Genomic DNA, 24,819 nt, shown 5'->3' on the forward strand with positions numbered 1-24,819 from the left:
ACAAAGAAAGACTTCCAGCTTTAAGCATGTCTTCCTAAATTCAGTTCTCACAAAAGCTTTGCATGGAGTGATCACCAAAGCAGGTATTGTCTCTTTTTAAGTATCTTTGTAAGGATATTTCTTTCTAGTTTTGGCAAGGAAATTGCTTAAGAATTGCCAGATAATGACTACCTAAAGAACATTAATGGGTTTTAGATTTTGACTCTGTAGTCAGCTGAAGGAAGATCAAAATGACACAAAAATATAATTTTCAGAGCTATCATTTTAAAAAGTTTTGTAATTTTGATTGCAGGAAAACACAAAACATCTGAAAATAGACACGTCAGAAGAACATGTCATTTTGGGGCTGTTAAGAAAAGTATGTAAGTTTTCACCCTTAAGGACGCAGATGGATTTAGCAGTAAGAAACTTTTTCTACAAAACATTTCTCAGCAGTAAATGTTCTTAACATTTGAGGAATTAAGAGTTTAGAATGCTTATAAAAAGGATTAATTTTAGTAAGAATTTTTCAAGCCCACACAAAGGCTTCTAGAAATGAGATCTTTTCCTGCAAACGGGGATGCAGAAAGAGCCATGGATGTGCCAGTTTTGGGGGCTTGCTGTTCTCCCGCTGTTGGAGCAGGAAGGACATCTCTGTCTCCCTGTCACAGGCTGCTGGTGGCCATGCCATGGGGGGTGAGAAGGCAATGAGATAAGACCAGGGTAGCTGAGGAGCTGCAAAAGGACATCTGCTTTGTACAGCATAGATAAGACTCCCAGAGTCTGATTTTTCATCATGCACAGTGGAAGAATAAAATATGTGAATCAGAGACTCACCTCACTATGCAACTTTACATCTGCGCTCCTCTGAGATAGCAACATCATCATTAGCGTACTCGGCCAGGGGTAGAAGCTCAGCATATCTCACACAGTGCTATTTAGATTTTACACTCAAGAAGATCTTAAGCAGGTTTTGCTTGGGACTTTTTTGGTTTTGGTTTTTTTTCTGTGTGGTTTTTTGCAAACCATCTCTCTCAAAGCTTTCACCATTCCCACCCAGGAGACCAAGTCTGTCACGCGAAGAATGATTTTACAGATCCATTTTACATCCAAACCCAATAGAAAGCACATGTGCCCTCTTCATCTAGCGGGTAGAAATAAAAGCAAGACAAAACCAGTCTCCAAAGCCATGACTAGTTATTTTTCTCTCTTTGACTTTCAGATGAAGAGATCCATCCATGTGTCTCCTGTGAGCTCTCACAGATAACATCTTCATCTTCTCCCATCTCCTCCCCCTCAAAACCACCTCTCAGAATATCTGACTATGCCCATGGTATATTAGAAGTCTCAGAATGACAGAGGGTAACTGCCCAGGCCAGGCTTTGGTCTTTTCCCACCTTTCCTGTCCTCTCCTTTCCCTCTTCTCATCACTAGTGCTGAATGGGGCCAGTCACCCTCTGATCTCCTCCGGTCTCTTTCCGTCCCAGCTGTCCCAGGGCAGGGCACTTCTGGTGGCCCTCCGGGGTAAAGAGGAGAGAAAGCAGAAGGAAATGTAGGTGCTTAAAGCCCATCTCACACTACAAGGACACAGGTAAAGAGCCTACCCCCTCGCTTTATTTTTACAGTTCTCATCTTTAAAGGTCACCTTGAGCTTTGTCTGCATAATTGTGAGCCTTTCCAGAAAGCAGGGTAGAATTTTGTGTATAAACTAGTAAACATTTATGGCTTTGCTGTGTTTGCACAGTCTTTTATAACTTGGAGTTTATTAAGTTACTATCAAAGGTAGTATTCCAAGAGTACCATGTTGCAATATTTGTTTTGCATATGTAATGCATATAATGCATTCTTTTAATGGATTTTTTACAAAGATATGTAGAGTTAAATATGCTTATAGATAATCACAATCTCCTTGTGTGTTTGTTAAAGATTGCTATCATTTAATTTAAGTACATAGGGTTCTTTTTCTAAAGCAAAACAAGATTTTCTAATGGATAGAAGGGATATATACATCTGTGCATTCCCTGTATTTTACAATAACTTTCAGCAATAGTCTTTGAACTCAAGTAGTTATTACTTGAGTAATCAAATATAAAAAAAGTACTATAGATGTTATCTGAGTCATACAGACTGTGATTTAATAAGTACTAAGTTATTCAGGTTTCCAACTCTACTAAACTATAGTTCTCTGAGAACCAAATCCTTCAGGTTCCCTTGAAAATTTCTGGCCTTAAAACTTAGAATGAGTTTTTGTCAGACCGAAGTTAATGTTTCATCTTTTCTAGGTTATTAAGTTTTAGTCTTACACTACGAGTAAGAACAGCGATAGGTACATAGAGAGGGCAATTGACTGTCTCAAAAGGTTAACCGTCTTCTGGCTGAAAATGAGTACAATTACTCACCAAAAAGCAAATGACTAAAACCTTCATCTGAGGAGTTTTCAAATGCAACTTGAATGGGCGCTGTGCAGCCAAGGAGGGATGGAATTTATAGAAAGAAATAAAAAATACCTCAAGAAAGGAAAGATTAAAATGATTCATGGTAGTGTTCCAAAACAAACGTAGATTATTTTGGCTTTGGGAAGAAAACACACCATTTACTGTCCTTTCTGAACTTGATTGCCTTGAAGTTGTATTAACTTGTTTAGCTGCATGGCAGAAGGTAGGGGAATGAGGGAAGGACATAGGTCACTGCGTGGATCAGTTCATCCCTGTTTGCAGTATCACGAGAAAAGATTATTTACCAAATTGAACAGAGCATTAGATATTGTTCTTTTTGGGCCAAGCCTGGCTCTGTTAAAGCCATTGAAAGGTTTGCTATGTACTTGCATGAAAGCAGGATCGGGACATAACTGCATGGCACCATGTGGGAGTAAGAGATGCAGAAACTGCATCTCACTCCGGTGAGCTGTGAGCTTCGGTGCACTGGAACTAGCACTGCAGAGAGCCTCCTGCATCGCCAGAAGAGCTGCAGCACTGAGTGGTTTTAAACCGGTGAAAAAAAATATAGATGAAGGAGGAAAATTAGTTAAGAGAGTTTGATTTTTTTTTCCTTTTTCTCTCTTTCATTTCTTTTTTCCTGTTAAAGAAGAAATTTCATCCTGCTCTAACAGGCCAGCCCAACCCCACCTAAACACAAGTGATGATAATTTCAGAAATGGATCAGTTTTCTGGCTTTCTGGGATGATCCTGCAATGGGGAGACGAGAAGGAAAATCTGAGTAGCATAAAATAGTAACAAGATGGAAACACAACATAATTTGGTCAATCAAGAGTGTTTAATTCAACCTAATGTGGTAAGTCTTGTAGCATTTTCAAGTTACGATTTTTTTACCCTTTGGTGATTTTTTTCATTGGAAAGAAAAATGGAGTCTTGTCCAAAACAAAACTTCTATTTTTAAAGTATTGAAATGAAATATTTTCAAATTGTTCCACCAGATTTAAAAAAACCCCCGAAACCAGCTAATTAAATTTGAGTAAAAATGACAGAGGATTTTCCTCTCCCAAACTCTGTGAGTCCTGTGCCCTGAAATCTCCAAAACCAAGTGTGCAAAAGCCTATTTTTCTTCCCTTTCTTTTCATCATAGCCGTGATTTCTTTAGAGACATCTCATGTTCATAATTGCGGGGAGGTTGCATAACACTGATGCTTGTCCTACAGCATTTGATTTTTCTTGCTTAAAAGCAAAGAAAGGGGGGGAAATAATTCAGATAGCCTTTTTGTCTTTTTGCCAGATAAAGGCAGAAGACGACCAAAAAATATTTGTAAGTCATAGTAGTTGCTGGTCTTACTCAGTAGCAACGTTTTCTGGCTATGCAACTCAACACACGCATGTGTGATCTGTAGAAATCGAGCACTTGCAGATGCAGCTGACGGCAATAGGAGAGGTGTACTGCACATACCCAGTGTCATATAATGCTGAGCACTCTAAAAAATTCAGATCCCAGAGGTTCCAGTCTGGACATCCAAAATTAGCAAAGCGTTTTGACCTTCATCTGTTTGGACTTCAGTTTCCTACAATAAAATTAGCAAGCTACTGTCCTGTCATTGTGGTATTGATGTGAAGATCAAATGGTCGTTCCACACAAATCTGGGGAAATAATGAATGTGGTTTGAAAGTCAGTAAGGAGTTTAACAGGTCTGTCCTCAGCACGATGTTTAAACAGTGCTGGTAAATATGATGCAACCACATAATCAACAGTGGGGCTGAAATAAAATATTGACTAGCTGTACTCATTAAAGGAGCTCTGGTTGATCCGTGCACCAAACGAGTCAAGGGTCCTACGGAAATAATAGCATGTCACGGTGTAATTACAGATCGCATCAATATAGTGCACGAGAGAGCAAAACAGAAGGTTGCCCAGACAACCTGGCTTATGAATGCTTGACTTTGCAATATTAATGACAAATGTTAATAAATTATTAACATTTATATTTTGTGTGTGGTAGGTATGAAATGTAACAAAAAGCTTATCTAACCTTTCTGTCAGGTGCGGTTTGGCAAGACACAGACCTGGTTCAATAGCTAAGATGCATGCAAGTAGCATTCACCCAGGCTTTCTTGGGACCCTGAACTACCTCACCTGAGCTCCTGGTAGGAACAGTTTTTCTCCAAGCACAGAAAACAAGCTGAGGGGTTTAAACCAAAGGAAACTTTGCTAGGGAGGAAAGGAAATCCAGAGAAATGGTAAGTTTGGAAAAAAAACCTCAATAAGAAGTTGATAGCAGATAAATCTACCCTGCCCTCAGGGACTTGGGTACTAATCCCGAATGCTGCGTTCCTCTTCATCAGGGGTTGTGAAAGCAGCCCCTTTGTAGGTTCCTGCCCCTTGTTCCCTCCGTCTTGTAGTTAATAAAATTGCCAGTAATAGCTTATAGAAAGTGAAGAAAATGAAATGCTAACATCATTAAAAAATAGAAGATTATGTCAGGATATGGAAGGACAATAGGATATGTGGCTTCATCTCCTGAAAGCATGCTACTACTCTGCAGGTTGTGGTCCAGAAGCGCACTTTGCAGGGCTAGACCATTTCCTCAGCCTGAAAACTAAGCAGAGAAGTTTTCTTAAAATTCCCCATAAACACAAGTGCAATGGACAACCATGAGTTTTGTAGTGACCCAGATCTCATGATTTGGAGGCCAGATAACTGCATTGCTTGCAAAGCTCCATGCACTGTCAGAGAGGGCGCATCGTGACAGCAGTGGGTAACATCAATTTGGACAATCCGCTGTGCAGTAAGCTATTGTGCTCCAAGAGGTAGGGAATTGCTCATGCAGCTGGCTAGCATGAAATTAAAAGGGTCTAAGATCAGTTTTCGTACTGAAAACTCTGTTTTCCAGTGAGGAGTAAATAACTGAAGTTAAACATATTCCAGTACTGCACTGGCAGCAGATAAAGTTTGCTGATTTTTCTCCACGGAAAATAGGCTTCAAAGGTTGCACTGAGAAAAGGCATAGGCTAATTTCTCTCTCAGTTTTCAGACAAAATTCTGGATTTTTAGTGCCGTTTGCTTAAGCAACAATTGACTGCTGGTACAATATCCATAGGTTTTTTTTGCTGGATTTAGTTGATTTCACTTATTTAGGCATAAACCATGGCAGTTAGCTCTGATATAGACCTGCCAGCTTCTGTTCCCTTCCTCTGAGACATAGGCAGCCTATTCTGTCCACCAGAGCTTGGGGGGGGACCATCTGCATGAAAAAAAGTTGCAGCTGATTTGGAGCTATGTCTTTGTATCTTCTGGTTTTTAATAACAAAAAAATTACAACTTTTTCCTTTCTTTTTCCTTTCTACTTTTGATCGATCTTAACTGACCCACAGCATTTCATATGAAATGCAAGCTTTTTCCTAAAGCTCTTCTGAACGTATGTCGTATTGTTTCCTAAACTCGTTAACAGCTCCATCTGTTTCGCAATCTTCATTTTCAAACATTATAGGATATTCAGGAATAGTGAAAGGTAATTTAGGCCTTGCAGCTTTGTTCTCTCTATCTCTGAGAGTTTTGTACCCAGCCATTTTACATTCTGTCTGGTCTCTTGGGCAATATATTTTAATAAGCCTCTAATGCAGAACTTAATTATCTGAATCTGACAATTCAAGCTCCTAAGCATCCTTTTCCTCCTCTTCTTTAGAGAGCCTCAAAAATACAGAGAAGTACATAATTTTCTTAATTACAGTTTGCTTTCTTTCAACCATTAGCTGAACTTTAGTAATGTGTTTGGAAGCAAGCAATTTCATAGTTTACGTGACCAGTATTAATTCTTGCTAGGTGGCTGCTGCCTGCTCAGCGCTGCACCCTGGGCTTTTTGCTGGTGGGATGTGACCGCCCTCCCCTGCCAGGGGCTCCGGACCTGCCAGGTCAGCGCTATCTGCTGAGAGGCCTCTGTGTACAAGGAAATCTCGGAATATAAAACATAAAACTGTCTGCTCTGGGCTAGGCTATGAAGCCATCCAGTTCAGTATTTCATCTCTGGCAGTGGCTATTAGCAAATGCTTAAGGAATAAGAGTACACCTGCAGTTTGACACTTCTGCGCTCACCCTCGCAGCTTAGCGGGGTCTGAACCGAAGGTTGTATCCACATCTTATGTAGATTAGCCCCAGAAGTACCTCTCTTACCTGTATTAGTTTAATTGCTTTTGAACCTTTTTATGATTTTAGCATCTGTAACACCCTATAATAACCAGTGCCACAGTTTAATCATGAATGCGTGAAAAAACCGCTGCCCTTTGCCTGTTTTTAAATTACATAAATTAATCTAGTGGACCCTCCCAAACTCTTCCGTAGTAAGAAATAGCAAATAATTGCTCCCTATTAACTTTTTCTACGTTGTTCATAGCTTTCCCCTGTGACATCGCACCTCAACCATCTCTTTCTCAAACAGATTACAAACCAACCTATCTCTCCCCACATGTAGGCTGCTCCCTATATCTAACAGTCTTTACCTTTCTTTCATATGCCTTTCCTAGCACTACTATGTATCTCACATTTAATAACTACCTACTTGGTTCCTGGTCTGAGTCGTATCAGTTGAATTGTATAAAGTCAACTCTATGTAATACATGTGAGAAAAACTGTTCTAAAATCATGCTTTGATGTTACTTCAGATATAACTTTAGACTGGAGATCAAACTAAAGCACTAAATAGGGTCCCAGTGTGAATACATACATTTCCATGGAGCAGTACTTAGGTTTCTTTTACAGAAGACAGTTCCACAATTCCTGTTTCACATAAATCTGAGACACACAAGGTGTGAGCGAAATGAGAGCAGGACCCTTGAATTCTGTATTTGTTCCCTTTATACGAGCAAATACAGTCGTTTCCCTCGTTTAATGCTCATTATTGTGGGTGAGGCAACAGCCCTGCTGTTGCAAGAGCAGGAGACCTCAGATCTGTGTAACCAGGAGCAAGTTACAGGATTGTCCTCGGAGCAGGAAGGGAGAGTGACTCCTAAATTGCTTTTACAGAAACTAATTTCCGAGGAAGGTTTCTGAGGATTTGTACTAATTATACTTGAAACGTTTACTTACGCTTAAAGATAGTTCAGGATCTGATCTTATAAACCAATCATCCCTTGGCACCCAGATTTTAATTTAAAATGGGTTATATCTCTTATGCAGTCCACTGAGAAGATGCTCTCCGGCTGTTTGTCTGGTACATTTGGAGCTGGTGGAGCAACATCATGAGGAATGCTGCTCACAGGCACGAGTGGTCTGCTTGCAGACCAAACTTAGAAAATCGGTGGGTTTTGTTATGTTGTGTGGTTAAAGGCTCGGACCCACACACATTTGAAGGGCCCCAGGGCACAACGGCACAAGATGTATTGTGGGATGTTGAGGGATGAAACCAAAGGTGGGGAAAATCGTAAGTCAGGGCTGGCTCTGGAGACCAGTGGGTCTGCGCGATGGCTGCTGAAGGGACGGGGGTCCACGTTGGCTACGGGGAAGATCATAAGGTCTGGGGGTTGGCTGGGAGACCTGCTTGTATGTGTGTGTGTCTGTGTGCGAGGCAGCGTGAGATCAGAGCATCCAGGACCAGCTACTGGGTGGACTAGGTGTCTAAGTCCAGCTGGTGGAGGGATCCACACTGCATGTGTATGTACTTCCCATGAATGGACCTTCATCCAGATCAGCCAGAGAGGGAGACGGGATGAGGCCGTGGGTACCATCTGTGTTTGCATGAGTGTTACTGTCTGTGTCAACCTGTATATGTGTGTTTGTCGTGCGCCTGTCGGGAATACGTGCTCAGCCTCGCGGCTGCAGCAGCCTCACCTCCGCTGGGCTACTGGATTGGGAAACTTGTAAGATTTTTACAGGAGAATTAGGAAAAATAGCTTGTAAACAGAAAATTGCCAATTGGAGTGTTCCTTTCTTCTGTGTGTGTATTCTGCTTTTAGCTGTTGGAATTTGCTTGGTTAAATCAAAACATCCAGCTAATGCAGGGTCTTCGAGAGAGTGCTGATGGCTCAGGCTTCATGTTTCTGGTACCTTTATTCAAGATTAAAGAAAATTCAGTGATTTACTGAAGATGCATTAGAAGTTAGGTTAGGTCTACTGAATTCGTACAGCTTTGATGGAATTGTCTATGATGTATCCGTTGGCCCAGACACCAAAAATATTTTTAAAATGCAAGCACGGAGTTTTTCTTTGGCTTTGTTTCTGATAGTCTATAACTGTACGTTTAAATGGACAAACCAGTGTCTCCCCTAACCTCTCTCTGCATGTTCCCAGCTTTAGGAGAATGATCAGGCTTGCTATGATTATGTCAGAGATATGATAAGTAAGTTACAGGCTGCATGTTACGTTTTATTTTTACCAAATAAGAAACCTACAACTGAGTGGTAATTACCACACTGAGTATCTCTACAGTTTTGCTGCCTTAAAGGTCGTTAAATAATATGTAGTATTTTCTTGTGGATAATACTAACACACTGAACAATTTTGGTTATTCACCTTAAGATCTGTCTCGTGGGAATCAGCAGCCAAAGTTGTACTTTATGGTGAAGGTCTGGCTGGGTAGGACATCAACCACCAGTGCTAATAGTTCTCTGCTGAGAAAATTACTCTGAAAATGTACATGTGAAAGAAGATGCAGTTTAGATAATGTTAGAAAATGAAGGAGGAACAAACAAGCCAGCTGGGACTCAGTGTCATTTTCTGATTTGTGTAGGTCCTGTTCCCCTCTTGTTACCAGCATGTGTGCAAACAGCGGCCATGCATTTTGTACTGATTAGCCTGACGGTTTGAAAGATTAGCTTGGTTTGACGTGTAACAGCGAATGCAATTAGGAAAATAGGACCATATGTTATAAGGACCTTAGCTGGATAATGAGAATGGAGAGAGATGAAAAGTGTGTTCCAAAGTCTCACTGAAGTGATACGTTTAGCAAACAGGGGCTGTCAAATCTCCACTGACTAGACAGAAGGGCTGTTGCATGTAGTTATTATTGCAGAGGATTTACAGAACATGATGAGTTAATGGCAGATAATTTCACAAAGCAAAGACAAATAAGTTAACAAAGACAAAGTCATCAAGAGTCTACTTGAACTGAAAACAACAGTCACGGGCACTAATTCTCTTTAGCTACAAACATTTAAAGTTACAAATAACAGAGAGAGACAACCCGCAAGATGATGGTAATTTATAAGTTGTTTTGAAAATGAGGATCAAACTGATCTGAACGTTGCACAGCAATTTTTCCATGGTGGGTTAAGTTTTTCTTATTCAAGATATGTGGTTTCTGCTTATCAGACACATTGAGAAGGCTTTTTCCTTTTCGCTTTTCTTGAGAAGCAAAAGCTTTTTTTGAGAAGCACAAAGCTGCAGAGAAACCCAAGAGCAATCTGGTCAGGTATGGTTAGAAAAACTTGTCCTCAGAATCAGTCTGGTCTCAAACATTCTTGCCATTGTCTTTATCTAGGAAATCACTGTCTGTACCAGTTTGTCACTTAGTACCATGCCTCTTCTTTCCCAAAATCAAGGATGGTAGCCGTGTGAACGTGCCTATGTGAGTTGCGTGTTTTGTAAACCTCTGGTCATTCTTTCTGTTCTTCTCAGCCACTGTTGGTTGAGCTCTGCATCTTTTTCTGATTTACAGCTCCCCTAACTTGGCGCTGTTCACTATCCTGTATTTGTGCAGCTGATTGTTCCTGTTTAAACTTGAAATTTGTTCCTATTGAATAGCACCTTTTTTTTTTTTTTTTCTTTTTTCTCCCCAGGTCAACTCCACAATTCATCAAGACCATTTTGAATTTTTTTTTTTCTTTCCATGTTCCAGTGTGCTTGCAGTTCCCTTCTGCTTCATGTTAAGTGTAAATTTTATAAGTCTGTGCTCTGACCTTCACCGGTCACTGATGAAACATGGATTTGCAGGAAGCTGAGGATGCAGCAGCTCTCTCGGGCTGCTTGCCAGGTCCTCCTCTTCTGACGCTCAGGTCCCTCCTGCCTTTCTTCTCAGTGTAGGTTTTCTGACAGTTTTTCACTACCCACCCTAGCAAGCTCATCTAAGCCATGTTAGCATAAGAAAATTTCATAGAGGTAGCGCATGTCTCTTGCCTTGTGATAGAAGAAAATAGTTGACAAAATTCTCAGTGAAGAATCTTGTCACAATAATGACAAAATTCTTGATGAACTTGTGTTGGCTGTTACACATTTCCTTATTATTGACTGGGTATTTGCAATTATTTAGTTTAACTATTTGTTCCAATATTTTCTGGTAAGAGGTGTTAAAATGACTGGTTTGTAAAATCTCTGACTCTTCTTTCGTTGTGTGGTTGTTTTTTTTTTTCCCCAACGGTGGGGGTTTTTTATTATTTAAAGATCTTCGACATTTTCCAGTCTTCCTTTTCCTTGCCCATTTTCAATGCATTCTAGTTGACAGACTTAGTCAGACAGAGCCACTCGTCATAAAAGATTGTGCTGTAAAACATTTTCTAAAAATGCACAATATATTTACAAATGTTCGTCAAAATCTACATGCTTCATTTTTCAAAACATCAACAAAAAAACCCTCTGGGAGCAGAGAAATGCAAACACTGAGAGAACAGATGAAACCTACAGAAAATACTGGTGTGTTACAGTAGTAAACTGGTGATCTTACCAAAGGTTATCAAACATTTTAAAGAGACCTTTTCCCTACTCTGAGTGATTGTATTTTTTCTCCCATGATGCTCTCATTCCTCTTACGCACAGAGAAGACAGGATTTTTTCTAATCTTTGCCTAATTAAAAACAAAAAAAAAACCCTCTAATAAAATAATGACTACTACTTGGGGCCATCAGCTCTCCCGGCTAGTCATTAATCCCAAGGAAATGAGCCAGGCTTGATCGTTATTATTAAAATATATTGCTAATGTAATTTAGAACTTCCTAGAAACAGATTTCTTGAATATATTCTAGTCCTCCTGGTCCACCTAAGAAAGCGTGCATGAATTTATCCATATACAAATTAAATTATGACTGCAATAAAGAAATTTAGGGTGTTACTCAGAAAAGTAAGATAGTTAGAATTTAAAACAGCGATGGAAATGACAAATTTAATTTTAACACCTTTATATCAAAGTTGAGGGCCTTTCTGGAAGACAGGTGTTTCGTACACATTACGGAAGGTCGGATACATCGATCCAGAGTCCCTTCTGGTCTCAAAGAAAGAAAAAAAAAAGAAAACAGCCATTAGGGAGTAGTGGTGTGTGCAAAAAGAGGCTGCAACACAATCAGTGTGAAGGGTGCAATTATTCTGGCAACATTTAGAAGGAGGAGAAGGAAACCAGAGAAAACAAGTGTGAGATGATCTAGAGATGACTGAGATGGATAGCATGGAAATATTATCCCAAGGATTGAAAAGGCACATTTTTATAAACGCTTGCATGTATGAGGAATTTTGCTTCATTTTGCGGGACAAGCTGGGCAATCAGGTGCAATCAGGAGGTTTTCTTGGGTGACAACCTTGCTGGGATGAGGATGCGTCGGGGTGGCACGACCCCTTGCACCAGCACGGCACTCGGATACGGTCCGTGCACAAACCTCCCCACAAATGCGAGCGGAGCTGCTGCTTGCTCCTGCTCATTTGGTCTCGCAGGTTAATCAGCACCACTGGCTCTGCTCGCAGGGCGGTCAGGGCCATAACGAAGGGGTCATTCCAACCAGAACGGATCTCCAGAGGAGAGGGACAAGTCGTGTTTGACACCTGAAAGCACCGTGCTGAAGCCTTCTGTCTGTGCTACTCCTAGCTTCCTGCCATGTTTTCTTCATGTGTCTGAAAGTTTGTGAGAAGTTCCTCTCTTTTTTTGTGTGTGGTTTTTTTTTTCCTTATCTTAATTGCTAAATCACGTTAATGTAGATGGCTAAAAAAAAAAGTAGTTATATAATGATATTGAGGATAGCTAATTACATAATTAATTTGAAGCATTTATCCATTATTACTAAGAGATGCAGAAAGAAGTCAATCACAATCAATGAGACTACTTATATGTGAATGCCTATTGAAGAGTTTTGTCTAAGATGAAATAAGAAAAATTAAAAAATTCATATATGCCAACAAATTCCCTCAGAAATTTTGTCAATGCTTTAGAGCTAGTGCAGGCTTCTAAATATTTCCCCATTCACAGAGGATAATATGAATAGTGTTCTGGAAAGACAAGAACACCAAAACTGCCTCTTTGTAATAATATGAACACAGATTCAACACTGAAGTATTTGAGACCTAATAAGTTCTTTAATTTGAAACTCTGTGAAGAGAACGGCAGCCAACACCTGCCCCAGTCTCAGTTTAAATAGTGCAAGTGCAGAGCTCAATGAGTAACTGAGACTGTAATATGCTGTACAAATGGCAAAAACGATACAGCAAACCATGATGTGACAATGTTTTATTTCAGTCTTCTGAGTGATTAGAAGATGCCTCTGTCTTCTTAGAGCTTTATTTTGTCAAGCTGGAAATAGGTCTAAAGAGATCAGGATTTAACAGATGGGTTGTGAAATTGATAATGTATGTAGTGTACCTCTGGTGGACTCTTATGCCCTTTCTTTCATGACTGTCACCTCCTAAATGTGTGTGACAGCAGTAACCCTGAATTTGGCCTGTGTTTTGCAGCTGGAAGTGCTGTGTTAAGAACAAGCTTCACAGCTTGGTGGAAACCCTGACCTTGCTGTCATCCGTGGTTATGTGCTCAGTGACTTCACCAGCTCTCACTGTTAGACAGATGAAAAAAAAACAAAAAGGCAAATGACTGAAAACCCCGCAAAACTCTTTTTGGTCTCTGGACAGTAATTTCCAATCCATGGTGTATGTGCAGAAGACGTAGCTGTAGGGCCCTGGTGTACTTCTTGCACTGGCACCCCAGTACTGGGGGCTCTGCTCGCCTCAGCCCCAGCCCCCCTGTACGATGCTGAGGTTTCAGTGGGACCCACAGGTGCCCGCGTTGGGACAGCAACATGGCACGAGTGTCCTGCAGGGCTCCCCAGACCCCTGTGCTGTCCAGGTTAACCAGGGTAAAGGTATGTCCTCCATCTGGTTAGCTTCTAAAGTTGCACTTTTATATCAGCAATATGTTTATACCGGCATAATTGCCTCCATAAACAACAGTGCTGTGTCGACAAGGTCCAAGGATTCCCACAAAAATTGGTTTTGCTGTATGCTTGATGTATTTCATACGCTGTAGTTCCTTTATTATTTTTCCTCTCTCCAAAATGATAGCTTTTGGGTTGTTATGATACATATTTGATGATGTTGGCTGATTAGTTTGAACTTCTGTCACTGCTGTTCCCACGGATGTGCGATGGAGCTGATGCCTCCCCTGTGCTCTCCCTCCGGCAAACAGCAAGGATATTTGACTACCAAGTTGCCAAATGATGAATGTAAAGTGTCAGCCAGGAAAAGCTGAATATTACAGCAGGAAGACTGTGAATACAAGATCACATCACAGTTACCTTAGGTTGAACGGAACAGACTGACTGGTGATTAGCAATCAGGAAATAAGGAAAATACCTCTTTCTGTGCTAAAACCCAACTGCCTCTGAGATGTCATCTATAAGCAATGCACAAATTATCCTTGCTATGCTGTCTTAAATCAGTGTTTCTTGTATATTTTACAGAAGTAACTTTAAAAAGTGTCGCTGTAGCTATGTTCCCAATGTACATGGAGGAAGGTGGCTTGCAGGGCGGAGGTGAAGATGAGCAGCCACCCTCCATTTAACTCCTGTTTTTTCTGAGCCCCACTGCAAACAGCTGACCAAAAATCTACTGAAGTTACTTCTATGGGCTTCACTCTACTTTGTCCCTGACCCTAACAGAAAAATGAAAGAGTTTACCGTCAAGGAAGGATACGTTTTATTTGACGCACTGAAGCATGCTTTGTTACATTTGGTTTATTTATTGCGTTGCTTTGAATATAAAGTTAGAAATTGGTAAGTCGCATTGTCTGCAGGGCCCTAATGAAAAAAAACACCTTAGAGAAATTTTGATTTGATGGACAGAATAATTGCTGGACGCTTCAGGCTACTGATGTACCAACACCTAAATCACATGTGAGATGGGAGACCTTTATACAGCACAGTCCCATCTGTAATTAGTTAGTGACGGGGTTTTGTTTTCTGCCTTTCTGGTACGTACAGAGTGATTTCTGCCTCATTGATGACTGTAAACATTGTTCTAAGTACTATTTTATGATCCCTGTAGGAATAGCAATGTAAACAGCGTAATTATGTTCACCTTTGAGGCACATCTAGAAACTTTGTTCTTCCAGAAGAGTGATAACAGAAATGAATACTGCTAACAAGGTAAACAGAGAGACACCACAACCTGCTTGTTAGAGACAGCTAATGCTTGGGGGAACTACGCGTTAATTAAACACCATAAAAAAATAGCGTTATATATTTATCTTGTGCACATGTTGAGATTTATTCATAAATGTATTACTACATGGGAAAAGTATTGAAAGCAATACATTTTGAGATCTTTCTTCTTCTGAAGATAGTATGAAGACTTACTATTAGTAAACCATATTTCTCTATATAGTTATTATGGGTACCATAGATCACATGCGTATCAGTGTCTATTTTTACCCACACTTTTACAGCACTGGCAGGGTTCATTCAGGATAGTTCTGTATTTGGAAGGCACACACTAGCTTCAAACTTCAGCTTTCCTTTGTCTAAACAGAGTATAGCAAAGCCTCCTGCTTTAGCCTCTTGGGTTGTTAGCTCTTCACAGCGAAGAAACCTCAGGAAAATTTCCTGTCCCTTGGACTCCTCGGTGTAACACAAATAGATTCTTTTTCACAACTGCAGGTATTTTCAAGGTGTTTTGATACTTAAGATAGACACATAGATATGGTTAGGAATTACAGAGCATAATTTAACCAATTGCTTTAGATTTAGCTAACATAAAACAGTAAGATCTTGCGGGGCAGGGGGGGAAGAAAAATGTCTATGTATCATTCTGAGAAAATTCTCTACAGCTTTCTTAGTTTTTATACCAAGATTGAACATTTTTTGTTCTAGCTGGAGACACCAAAAGGCTCTTGGGTCCTTGCACATAACTTTTATTGCATTGCTCATGGTTTCCCTCCTCCGCAGCTCCGAGCTCAGCTGAACAGTAAAGACCGTACTGCGAAAGCAAGCTCCTTCCTCCAGCTCAAGCCTGCTGTGAGTTGTTTTTTTTTTTTTTTTAAGCTGTCCTTTTCTTCTCTGGCTTTTGGGAGAAGGGCTAACACCTGTCTTCTTTTTTACATGTGAGTCTGTTCCACTCTGCAAACCTGAGTGCTTTGAAAAATAAATTGGGATGGATTGGTTTCTCAATTTTGTACCAAGGTATCATTCTGATTTGTATAGGAATCCTAATATCTTCATGACTCTCCATTATTATATTAATTTCACTTAATTGCATTTGGGTGATGTGTTCCCATTGACAGACCTGAGAACAAATGCTGGATGCTAAACACACAGATGCATTCATGATACAGTAGTTTCATAGCACTGAAGACAGTTTCATAACATAAGACAAATTCTACAAATAGATGCACCTGCTTATCTGCAGATGGAGAATATAAAGTGTGTTATTACTGTGGAACTTCTGAATGCAATTTATGTATTTGACTTATTCATAATTTATATTCACAGTTTTAGAATAAACATCTTCAGCTTCCCACTGCAGAGAGAATTATTCTCAGCTTTTAAATACTGCTTTTCAGCAGATTAGTCCTGGTTGTAAGATATCATAAGGTAATAAAGGTACATTTTCTACCTAACTGCATTTGGGGATGGAAAATACCTAACGATAACAATAACAACAATTCTTGGCATTACTATAGCAACTTTCATCCAAATATTTCCAAATGCTTTCCAATAAGTAATTAATTAGGCCTCACAGCACCCTGGAGAGTTAATTACAAATTATCAAGCATAATCTCAAACTGTTTTCATTGAAACTATTCTTGTACTCTTTCCAGAGGAAAACAAAATATGCTGGCTATAATACTACGACCTTTCTCTCCCCTGCTTCATTTTGAAAACATAATTAGATGAGAATTTGAATATATCCAGTTTTAGGGAAAGCTAATATAATTACTGCCTGACCACAAAACTCATTACAATTTTCAGTTTCTTCAGTGAGACGATACTTTTTAATCTAGCTCTGTTTAATAAAACAACAACAACAACAAAAGAAAACCTGCTAAGTATTCCAGGGGAATTCCAGAGAGATTTTAAATCGTGGATGTCCATCTGTTCTTCTGTCATAAGGGTGTTTGGTTTGGAGGATGTTTAATCCGGGCTTTAGTTCTGACACAGAAAGAAGAGGAGGACATGCCTCTGCTGCCTCCAGACTGAGTGTTTCTCCTGGGATGCAGCAAGCTCTGCTAATCTAAATAGCGGCGTTTGGGTTTGAGAAGGTATTTGTCAGAGCGCGTTGTGTCCCAGGGAATATCAGAAGAGAACAATAGTATTTCATCTCACGTTTTCAAAGTGGCCCAGAGCATATGAACTCAAACACATATACAGTGAGATGCTCTAAGCTGGCCTTCTACAGATTAAATTCTAGCTCTTAGTAAAATAGAAATAAAAAATGGGAGGAGGCAGAGAAAATGAAGGAAAAGATTGAAATCTAAAACAATACCCCAAAATAGCATAATTGGAAACATCCTGGATTTCCATAAATGAGAAGTAGAAGGTGAGATATAACTCCTGCCCATCAGAGACCTGAAGCTGTAGTTTTACCTTCATCTCATATAATCATAGGAGTAATTAAAAACCCTTTTATTTATGCTAGGTTATGTCTTTTGTTGCAGCATAGTTATTGGCTTGCTTTTGATATAAGATGAAACTAGTTTACTTGGGTAATTATCTGAGGGCAGAGATTTCTCTCTTTTCATATACTAATTTTTGAAAAGAAAAAAAAGGAAAATAATGATGCTCTTGTTTGCAAGGATAAAGCTTGTGGACAATTTGCCATCTGAAAAAGTTCCAATATTTTAGCAGTGAAAATATGGTACACATTCATGTTCATAGCAAATATGTACAGAAATCATATAGACATTTCAAAGGCTATTCTGCTTAATATGTGAAATTAACAGCAAAGACCAATTGTTTTTTCTTTAGCATAGGAGTCTAAAAGCAGTGATGAGAGAAAACCTGGTAGCATGGAACCTAATTGAAAGGTTTGCTTCCCTATCAGCTGTAAGTGGTGAGATACATATGTGTAAGCAGTAAGTATTTAAACATGCATATGACATACCAAAGTAGTTCAAAGTTTATGAGGTACCTTCCCTTTTTTGAACATTTTAGAGGGAAGTCATTAGTAAGAAAATAAAAGGTTACAAAATTTCTTAAGAGCTACCAGAGAGATTTACCCTCCTAGTAAATTTACAGACAAATAAAGATAACCTTTGGGAAAATAATCGAGGGCTCTGAATTGTAAATATGTCTTTACAGTTGATTTTTTGCCACTGCTTTATCCCAGCAGAAAGGAGAGCTAATTTTCTGAAAGCGTTATTTTATTACGCATCCAATGATCTCGTCGTATTCTATTTTCATATCTGCACATGCAATCCCAGAGAAGTCAACAGCTTCATCCAGGTGTGAAAGATAATTTGATCCCAGAAGTGATTCCGAAGTATAATAGAAATGAATGTTATTTGTCTCTACAGTTTCCTAAGTGTAACCAAACTAATGAGAAAGGATGCGGAGTCTGAATTCAGTTTGATTAAAGCTCTAAACATTGATTGGGCCAAGAAGATAATTTAGAGGTAGACACAGAGAAGTTTAGCGCTGATGAAGGCATAATGAGAAGGAGAAGAAAGCCCTAGGAAAAAGCTGAACTGATATAATTACATAAGGGAAGAGGGTTGTTGGTGTGTGCTGTAAAATGCCCATATGCAAATAAGCATATTAACTGCTCAGGCATTCTGTTTTTCAAACAAAAGAAGATGTATGGTACGAAACAAGAATTTGTAATTGCACTGCGGGACAGAATCGAACTGAAGAATCTTCTTGTAAACACTTACAAGAAACCATGGCTCTTAAGCAACTCTTACTAGCACAGATTCATCCATCTCCTGGAAATGAATGCTTGATTGGCAGTCCTTCCTTTTGAAATATTGAGCGAAGAAAATCTATCCACTCAGCTGTACGTACAAGTCAGCAAAAGCTGCACAGGGAGAACAAGGGTGATTTTGTCTGCTGTTCTGGGAGACAGCAGTTCTATGTTTGTTTTCAAAGGATCAAACCAATTAGAGCATCCTGAACAAAGTTTTCTCTGGTTTATGTTTATCATTACTTTTAATAAAGGTAGCAGTATTTTTCTACATCAGAGACGGACTAATGCTCGATATTTAGGGGAAGCTTAGATGATGAATTCTCCTTTAATGTTAGACTTGAAAAGAAAACTAAAGTGGGTCAATACAGTGTTAATCTTTTGCCAGCAAAGCTCTTAATTTCTTTATAGAATTTAAGCCACTCTTCTTCCCTTTCCTGGAAGTTATCAGATTAAAAGGGGCAATTATTAATAATACAATGCAGATTCAATACAAAGCAAAATATCTACTATGGGAGCTCAAAAAGGAAGCTAAAATCTTATATGTATGTGCACTTTCATGAAATCTAATAAAACTAAAAAATTACACATCATGTCAAGATGAAATTAAAATAATAGTCACCAAGTAACACTTCGAGTTTATTTTAAAAATATACATCATCAGCGTAAATTTATGTGAAGCTATTTAGGCTCTGCTTATCATTAAAAGGCAACTGTGGCTGTATCTAATTTTCAAATTAACAAGCACGTAAGTCCAAATGGAGCCTACCTCTCTTTTAGGTGCTCCGGAAATAAATCTCTATATCTCATTCAGAGCACACAGGCAGCTTGCCACGGGGAAGAGGGCTCTGGGCAGCTCCCCAAGGTGAGAACACCAGAAGGACATGGGACCTGTGAGCAGGCTGGAAGAAGAGCACCCATCCCCAAAGGAGAGTCCCAAACCAGCTTTCTTGGGGCTATGGAGACAGAGTAAAGCAGTATCTAGATAAGGTAAAAAAATCTGAGCCCCAATGACCCAAAGTGATAAGGAGTAAAAGTCAGTGACCTGTTGCAGCTTGGGTCATGGTAATTTTAGATGTTTAAATAATTTAACAATGAAAATAAAGGTCCACAGAAAACATGTTTCTGTGGCCAAATCAATCTGGGTTTCTTCTGCACTCTTTCTTTTTTCTTTTTTTTTTTTTTTTTTTTTGGGCAGGGGGAATCAAGGGGAGGCCAAGGAAGCATTTCCAGGTACACTGTGAATGTTAAAGCTTTATTTGCCTCTGCCTTGATGCTGTCAAGGAAGGAGGTGGACTAGTGACATTTTCCAGAATGTGACTCTTCCTGGGAAAGGTGGTGGTGACATTCAGCCAAGTTTTACTCTGTCTAAGCCCCTTAACATCAGCGAAAAGGCTAAATAGATCAGTCTAGGTTCATGTCAGTACTATGTTTTCTTCCTGGGTCCTCATGTGAACCCCAAACCACACTAATCCATCTTTCCGCACAGTTCTGTTTAAAAATAATAGAATGAGCTTTTTAAAAAGTTCACCCAGAGAACATAGGCTATGAATTATTTTTAAATGGACAAAAGTTGAATGATAGTAGCTTTAGCAAAAAAAGGTGTTTCATGTAACGGCCATGGCAGTCTTTACTTGAGCATGACCGTGGCCAGGCAGAAGCAGAAGCATGCAACTAAGAGCAGAATTTAGCTCCACTGGACTTGAGTGACAGCAGAAGGGATTTCTTTCTTTTATTTCTGATTTCTATGGGGATAGGAATACTGAACGTATAGTGTTTGACAGTGGTAACTGAAACCTGGGTAATGTGAAATATTGCTCTTTTTTTCCTAATGAGTCTTTCCTGAAATGTTTCACATGGTCAAAGATACGTGGAGAGTTAGCTCTGCTGTTAATGTAATTATATCAGAAGAAAGGTAATCAGCTGTTTTCATGCCATTGGATAACAAACTACAAGCTGTGCAAAATCTGCTCACATAGTAATAAGAAAGATGCACAATAAGCACCGAGTGTGATTAATTATCTGAGTATATTTGTATCCAATTTAGCATCAAAGAGTGACACAATCAGAATATTTGGTCTGTCTGGAGACCGGCACAGAAATATGAATGAAAGAAACTCAAGTGCATTCTGGCAAATGCTGCACTTAATATATTCAGTTTAGAATATACAGCCTTGGAGGTAATTAGTAAACGTAGTCCTGATAGCAGTATGTGCATGACTGTCATTATTGTTAATGGTGAACATGTGCTTAACACCCTGAGCGCTCTACCAAAACTTTATTGAAATAGTTTCAAAAGATGTCCAAAATGCGGCAGAGCCTGAAGTAAAACAGACTGCTAATGCCAACTAACACGAGCAATAAAATCCATGGCAAGAGAGCACACTGATTAGGTGATGTTTTTCAGAATCTTATCTTTGGAGCATACTTACTAATCTTGAAAACCCAGTCAGCAGACACTACACTATATAGAGTGCATCCTGCTCTATGATATAATTGAATAAATCTAAAGTATCTTCATACAAGTCAGATTTCTACAACCATGAGAGAATAGACTTCAGTCATTTCTCAGAACAGTAACATATTGATGCATCCTTGTCTCTCTAATTTGCATGCAATCAAAGTTTAAAATTCATCATCCTGTAATTTCTGCTTAGTGCTATGGAAAAATCTTTTTAAAATCTAATGCATACTGTTGAAGAAGGGCAAAACTAAGAAATGGCAGAGCTCAGAGTGAAAGTTTTGAAATTTGGGGCGAATAAGGTCAAAGGTGTTGCAATAATAACTACCACCAGCTGTAGGATGAGGCATGTTACATACCTACCTTGTGTTAATTTGCCTGGCTTTCCAAGGGCGTTTTTTTTTTAAAGCTTCTGATGTCATATCTTTTTGAAACGTAAATTATGATTATGATTAAATTATTATTATGATTAAATGACCCTCTAATTTATTCTGCTGCCTTAGGAGACCCCCAGCTGCTCCCCTGTCCTGGTGGGGTCTCACTCCTTCTGCCCACGCCTTTGCGGTCAAAGCTCAGAAACGTGATGGGGTAAGCATGGTGCACAGATGCCCGAGGGAAGTTACAACCATTATTCTGTATCTTTGAAAGCAAAACCCCACAGAAACTATTCATTAGGTTTTACTGAAAATAGCAAGCAGCAGAAAGAAGTTAGGATAAGAGAGGAATTATAACCAGAGTGGCTTTCATAATGGAACATTCGATACTTGGAAGCACAGGTAAAAAAAACCTCTCTGCTGTTCCTATTTATTTGCCCAGAACCCTCTATTTCAGAGTTATTCCCTGTGATCAATACCAGTTTAAAGACCCGCAGAGTAAATCCAGATGACTGGTGCTCAAAGTTTTGTTAAACGGTTGGTAATATTTTTTTCTGAAACCGGTTCTTCCTCGGTTTGCAAGCCAGGCTTTGCAGAAGCTGTGGTGGGAAGAGGAGTGATATATGCAGGGAACGACTGGGGCTCTGCACGCTGTTGAACGGGAGAAGAACGAGCGGAAAGCACAAAGAGAGGAAATTAGTTGCGCATGGGTGTAATGAAAATGTGGCACAAAGAGGTAATTAAATGAAGAATGGTTTAGCGAAGGAATAAAGGTATGGTATATATCTTCACGGAATAAACAGGCAGGGGATTTGTGTAAAGTTCACATCCCTGCGCACATCTACTTGCTACTCCTATGTAAAAATACGTGCTAGAGTAAAATAACAAATAGTTGAAGGGTGGTTTGTGAATGCTTTCAGCTGTGGCCTCTATGTTTTTGAAAATAGATACTGTCATGGAATAGCCTGCATGTTCACCTCACGGGAGACTGCTTAAAAGCTGCCTGAAGTAGATAACATGACCGAATAAAAATATTTCCAGGTTATAAAGCTGAAGTTTGTTCTAAATGCTGAAACACTGTTAATTAAGGAAACGGCAATCTCTTTATGTGCAAGAGGAAATAAATAGTTTGGAGCAAAGACAAAGCTCTGCAAGATGCTTAACGGTTGTTCATTGTCATTACAGGTGAGGTGCATATAGAAATGTAAATACTGCCAGAAAACATTCTTCTGAAGTATTCTCACACACACACAATACACACAGACTAGCCTCACAAAGGAAAATATTTACCAAAAGTGCAAAGAGACTTTATAACTCAGATGTGTTTCAGCATATTAATATTCAAAGAAAAGGTGTTTATTTTAGTTGGAGGGCTGAGTGTTTTAATAATGATGATTTATCCAACACTTATGTAACACTTCTGTGCATGTATCTTATGGTTTATTAAACTGGTTAAAGTGGTCAACAGGCACTGCAAATGCATTTACTTTAACTTTAATGTTGCATGTTACATTAGAAATGGCTGGATAAACATATGTAAGACATTTAGCAGTGTGAAGTGCAGCCCTAAAATTAAAGTAAATGTGTTTTTAATAGCGGTTGATGTGTTATGACTATCCTGTGCCATAAATGTTATGCACACTATTTTTGAGATATTTACACATTGCTAGATTCCATCTATAGTACTCCTGTGTTTATTAAATTATATAAACAAACATTAAAATAAGTGTAACAGTCAAGTGTAAAGTTCCTTCTCAGATCTACACAGCATATACCAGTTTGGATATTCCAGCGTTGTTAATTGTTCAGGACTCGCACTGAAAGCAGTAAGATCAAAATTACAGTTCAAACGAGCAGTTGAAGTGTTGGCATGTTTATCTGAGTTTTGTTGATATGGAAATCAAAAATGGCAGATTTGCTTGTTTCCATACATTCTCGGTGAAATCAGATAAGAGAGAACTTAACGTGTTAAGGCCAGTTCATGAGGACTGCAAAACAGCTTGTGCTGGACTGTTTCATTAGATTTAGACTTCTTTATAAGTGGTATGGGAACCATATCTATACTGAGAAATATGATAAGTTTAAGTTAACGTTGCCTACAGTTCCCATAATCAACCTATAATTTTCAGCTGGTTATAACTCTCTCCACATTTATGTTTGCTTTTGGGTACATAATTTAAGCCATGTTATTTTGGATTTCATCTCCAGCTATACCTATGAGAACATGTTATTTGACAGCAGAGTCCTCTTGTATCAAAGAGGTGATTTTTGCTGACTTTGTAATAAAAACTTCCCCAAAGGGGAAATCTTTGCAAACCTCAGCCCCCTCCAGCTTGCCAGAGAGTTGTTGTAGAGCTTTGTACTTGGTGGGCACGGTCCATAGCCTCACCGTTCCTACTAAGGGGTGACTCGGTTGGGTCTCCAGCTGCTGGAACAGTCATATCTTTTTGCATTTTGGGGTTTCTATCACAACAAGGCTCAAACTGACAACAAAAATCCTGTCTCGCCTTTGCTTTTAGCTGTGCTGGTGCCAGAGGCAGATTGGGGATAAGAAAACTTATCTGACTCAAATAATGAAGGGTAAGGACTTGGGTGAATGGAAAGCAGGGAAATGAAGGAGGGGGACCAAATGAGGTCATAGGAAATGGATAGGATATGAGGTGAAAGTAAAAATAAGAAAGCCGATAAGAATATTAGGAGCCATAAAGAAGAAGGGACAGGAGCGATGACGATGGTAGAGGGGGGACTTGAGTCAATGCAAGGGCACTAGCCAGAGCAGAAGTGGGGCAGGAGATAGGAAAAACAGCAGCAAGCAGAAGGAGCTAGGGGGAAGGGAATTGAAAATGAGAAGCGAGTTAGATCCACCTAAGAACATAAGCCAGCCGACCACTGACGCACCCGGCTCAGTCATGTTTGTCGAATAGACCATTTACTACCTGGTCACCGCTAGTAAGAGCCTTTCTGGTAAAATATGGTCCTGTACCTATATATTGTGTACAGCTATGCAGTGTGCTGTAAAGCAAGTGCACAAAGAGGACACCGCAGTTCATAACTCCTTTAGTGTCTGACAGTCAATCTAAACATGCTCTTGAGACGCAGAAACAAACACACTTACGAAGAAGGTAGGTCACAAGATGTCCCTCTTAGATGTGTCCCAGTGGCTGTATGCCTAGGCTTTTATGTGTCTGCCATGAAAAAAGATGAATCTGGGTAATTCAGTTCTGGAATGGGTAAGTGTCAGAAAAAGGTCTCTGTCTGTATGAGGCAGAGAAGCCAGCAGTGAGCCCTGAAAGGATGCCACTTATGGGGAAGCAGGCTGGGATGAAGGAAAGGACCCTCCAGATATCACCTGTGGGGAAACAAGACCTATTTCTCCTTGGTTTTTTTGTTTTGTTTTGGGGGGAGGGAGGCGTGTTGGTGAAGGGGTAGTGTTTTGAAGCTCCCTCCTTTCTCATTCCCATCTTGTCAGGGATTGGGAAATGCTGAAAT

The sequence above is a fragment of the Calonectris borealis genome, chromosome 6 (genome assembly GCF_964195595.1).
Source record: "Calonectris borealis chromosome 6, bCalBor7.hap1.2, whole genome shotgun sequence".
NCBI classification, from domain to species: Eukaryota; Metazoa; Chordata; class Aves; order Procellariiformes; family Procellariidae; genus Calonectris; species Calonectris borealis.